The 4,660-nt window shown below is 40.0% G+C and overlaps 1 pseudogene; it reads right to left on the bottom strand.

Moving 5' to 3' along the window:
* LOC8062552 lies at positions 1,553 to 3,547 on the bottom strand (annotated as a pseudogene).

The raw sequence follows: 4,660 nt of genomic DNA, 5'->3' as shown, positions 1-4,660 counted from the left end.
GTTGTTGTTGTTGTTGTTGTTGTTGTTGTAAACTTTTCCTCTTAATGAAATAGTCTTTGCTGCGGTACTCTCAAATGACTGTGAACCGTTCATTTATTTTGATCGGACGGTTATAATCACCTATTACTTCCTAAGATGTAATACATGAAATATATATTTATTTTTTTTAAAATTATAAAATAAGATAAATAAAGAAAGTTTTTGATATTTCTAGATTTGATTGATGCATGCGTGATTTGACAAATATGGTGTTTTCCCTACTATATACTTTGATTACCATGTATTTTTGTACGTGACTTATATGTGTGTATACGTGTTGGTGAGTGGCTAGTAACTGAGTACGTGTACGTGACTTACATGTCTATGTGTTAGCATGTGTATACGTACGTGAGAGGCGCATGCAATGAATTACTGTTTGCAACTTTTGAGTCTAGTAGTAAAAATACACTATTGAAAGGTTTTTTTATCCATCCATATAGTACATATAACGTGTCATGTCACTCTTTAAAAAAGTGTCATACAATTATTTTTATTACAATAGACTCGTAACAACGTGCATATAGTTATTTTTATTAGCATTTAAAATAATAGACATTTTTGCCATTTCAATAGGTCTATATTAAATGGCAAGGCTCATCTAGTCTTACGTGATTTAGGGGGAGGGGGGTTGTCACTGCCAATGTTTTCATGGAGAAGAAGATTCTCCATGATCTTTTCTCCTGTCATTTGGGAATCCGGAGTGATTATTTTTTATTTTCTAGATTTTTTAATTTATTAAAGTAAATCATAAAATTAGAAAAATTAATGGCTTAGATTGATTTGCTTCCTTAAAGGTAAAGGGTGTACCTTAGCGTTACCCTAATGAAATATGGGTGAATGGCCCGATCGCAAAAAAAAGCAACCTGAAACTTTTTGGAGAGAAAAAAAGTTTAATTGGAGGACACATAATGATTTGGATATCTTACTTTGCACAAAGGCTGATATTGTTGAACTGTGCTTACTTTTTTTTTTGGAATCAGGAGGGGTTCCCCATACTAGAATTTTATTGAAAATTTAAAACTGAAGTTTCACTGATTATAATTATAAAACAAAAAAGGAAACAAAGAAAATTAACGCAATTACACATGTACTTCTAGCCACGAATCAATCATTGGTTTAAATCTAGCTTTTGCTTTTAGCTTAACCAGAGCAATGCTCCTGCCGGGAGACGTGTTTGCAATTCATCACTGAATGCTGTAAATTTCTAAAAAAAAACTGTCATTTCGAACAGAACAAATTGGCCAGCAGAGGCAAACAATGATCTCCATGAAGAAGGGTACTCGTAACTGATCCTTGAAGGCCGACAGAGTCACCAGAAGATCCCCTGAAATGAGATGAGCCAATCCCAAAAAGTTCTAGCAGGCCAAAGCAAAAGGGTAGTGGAAAAAGAGATGGAGAGACTCCTCAGGAGCTGAATGACGACAGAGAACACAACTGTATTCATCAAGCACCATATTCTTCCTTCTTAACTGTTCACGAGTGCTCAGACGATCTTTCAAAAGTAACCAGAAAAATAGCTTTCTCTTGGGCTGATAAGAAGAGCTCCACAACCAAGAATACACTGGATGCACTTGTCTAGTACCAGCCAAATGGGAATAAGCATAATTAGAGGCAAACTGAGTAGATCCCCAAATATAGCTCCAGACGTCATTTCCTTCCTGGAGATCAACATGAACAATAATAGCTGAAAGTTCTTGAAACTGAGCAAAAGCTTCATTGAAAAGTGGCAAATGGAAGAGATCCAGGAAAATTTCAGATTGGTGAACACTTTGTACTGACAGTTGTTGGTTTCTGACAAAGGAGAATAGCTCTGGGAACCTTTGACTGTGCTGTGCCAGCCCAGAGATCAAGCCAGAAAAAACATGAAGAGTCATCACTGATTATGGCAGAAGCTAAACCTTTATATGTTGGTATCAATTTGCAGATAGCTCTCCACCAAAAGGATCCTTTTCTTCTCTATGCTATATTGAGGACATCATCAGTATCTTGCGATAGATTTTGGTGTTAATGGCTGCCTTGTCACTTAGCATAGTGCTAGGATGTAGAGAATAAATTATTTCCCAAGTAACCACATTTTTCTTGATAAAGAAAGCTTTTATTAAAACCTCGGAAGCAATACATTGAGTTGATACAAAGCTAAAGAGGGTAACTTCCGGCCTCTACCGAACATGAGGCACACAACCAAAGAGAGAGAAGAAACCTGACACAATTTAGTGACTATCAATTTGTAAACTAGACCGCCACCCATATGCCTGGCAACTGTTGTGATACCAGTTGATCTCCAGGAAGGAAATGACGTCTCCTGCAAATCAAACGTGATAAATAATAAATCACATAGGGATTTCTATCCATTTTTACTCACTTCATCATTATTTGGACTCTCGAACAACAAGCAGCTAACTGCTGCCTCCTTATTATTAACTTCTTGATTTGTATACGATCCTTCTGCTCATGCCAGACGGTGCTCAACAGGGTCCAGCATGGTCGGTGCGAGCCCAGGATCTTTCAGTATGGTACTAAGATCACCACATCTTCTCCACTGAGCACGGCCTTCAAGAATGCAACCATGATCCCTGCAACGCTCCTTCTCATCATGTCCTTACAGTTTTTCCCGTCCTTGCACATGCAGGTCATGAACTTGGGAGCATCATCGTCTAGCATGTCCAGATGCCCATAGTCCTTGGTGACGAAGTAGTAGCAAGGTGGCATGCACTCGAGGTAGAACTCCTTGTGGTTCACATCTTTGGGGGCACAGGGAGGGAACAATATGTTCCTCTTCTCCTCTCCCAGCCCGGTGCCGATGACGAGTACCGGCATCGCTATGTTGAAAGAGGAGGATTCATAGGTGAGGATCTTGGGTGATATTTGCAAAAACTTGCCTTGGTTAGCCAATCTGTCACTTGGGCTGCTGCAGCTATGTCCTCAGTGTCACCTTTGGCCATGCCCAGGATGCTGATATGGAACTGCCAATAGAATTACAGAATTATTAGATGATCATGTCAGCAGCCAACAGACATGGGAGGAACTAACTAGACCTGATACATGTCAGTACATATATAAATTCTCATCATAATTTGACAGTCAAGATTTCAGCTCGTGTCGCTGTAACCATCACAGTTTTGTACGTTTCTGATGAATAAACATGCATGGACTAGACATGCATGTGAAAAGTAACAGAAGGCCGTAATAGTTAACCTGCGGTGCAACCATGATGAAGCCAAAAGAGGCAATGTGTTTGAGAACTTGTTCGTAGAAATGGTTCTGGAGGCAGAAGCCATGAAGAAGCATGGCGACTGGGTATGTTCCTGAATCCTTGGGAGCCGCAATCAAGACCGGGATCGGTGGTGTAGGATCTGTGTTATGATCCACTGAAATCAGCTCGACGGCAAGCTTTCCTGGCTGGAACACTGATGTGACTGTAGTGTCAAGAACCTCGGTGCTAGGGTTCATGGTCTCTACTGGTGCTGCCATCTCTCAGTCTCATGTACTGGAGGTGCTCACTCTTTTGATGAGTTGATTGCGATGGGCACAATCATGGTGTGGCAAATTTATAGACCCGACCAGGGGTGTGGAGGTTGGGACGAGTTATTGCTTGTACTATAGTTTGGTAAGAGCAAGACTAATAATACTGCTGGCTACAAGGATTCCTGCAGTCCATCTCTTAGCCCACCCATATAGTAGCAAGCATGACGGCCTATACATTTTACAATATGCAGATGACATCATTATCTTTATTGACCATGACCCAGAACAAGCACAGAATCTGAAACTATTGTTGTGCGCATTCGAACAGCTATCTGGGCTGAAGATCAATTTCCACAAGAGCGAAATCTTCTGCTATGGTGCAGCTAAAGAGATGGAACCATATTATACTAGTCTCTTTGGATGCAACGCAGGAGAATATCCCTTCAGATACTTAGGGATACCAATGCACCATAGACAACTCCTAAATTCTGAATAGAGAAAGGTGGAGGACCGCTTTAAACAGAAACTATCTTGTTGGAAAGCAAAATACCTATCTTATGGGGGAAGACTAATTCTGCAAAATTCATTGTTAAGCAGCCTACCCATGTTTATGATGTCCTTCTTTGAGATCTCCAAAGGGGTCATTAAAAACTTTGATCATTACAAATCAAGTTTCTTCTGGCAAGGCTCGGCAGACAAACATAGATATCGACTTGCCAATGGGACATACTTTGTCCCTAAGGACCAAGGGGATTAGGTATCCTAAATTTAAAATTGCAAAATAAATGCCTTCTAGCCAAATGGTTGGTTAACTTATTTAACACAGAAGGTATTTGGCAATCTCTTTTAAGGAATAAATACCTAAGATCCAAAACCCTAACTCAAGTGGTAGCCAAACCCAACGACTCTCATTTTTGGAGGGGCCTCATGCATATCAAAGATGAGGTGCTAGGTAATGGTTCTTTCGATATTAAGGATGAAACAAACACTAGGTTTTGGGATGATAGATGGGTAGGAGATAAGCCACTCAAAGTGAATTATCTATCCTTATATAATATAGTACAGGATCCTCACGCAACTGTCTCAAAAGTAATGACTACTAGCCCCCTAAACATCTCTTTTAGGGGGCACTGGTGGGTAATAGGCTCACAGAGTG

The sequence above is a fragment of the Sorghum bicolor genome, chromosome 2 (assembly GCF_000003195.3).
Source record: "Sorghum bicolor cultivar BTx623 chromosome 2, Sorghum_bicolor_NCBIv3, whole genome shotgun sequence".
NCBI classification, from domain to species: domain Eukaryota; kingdom Viridiplantae; phylum Streptophyta; class Magnoliopsida; order Poales; family Poaceae; genus Sorghum; species Sorghum bicolor.
Note: the sequence above shows the minus strand (reverse complement) of the source record. Positions and strands in the feature narration are given on the sequence as shown.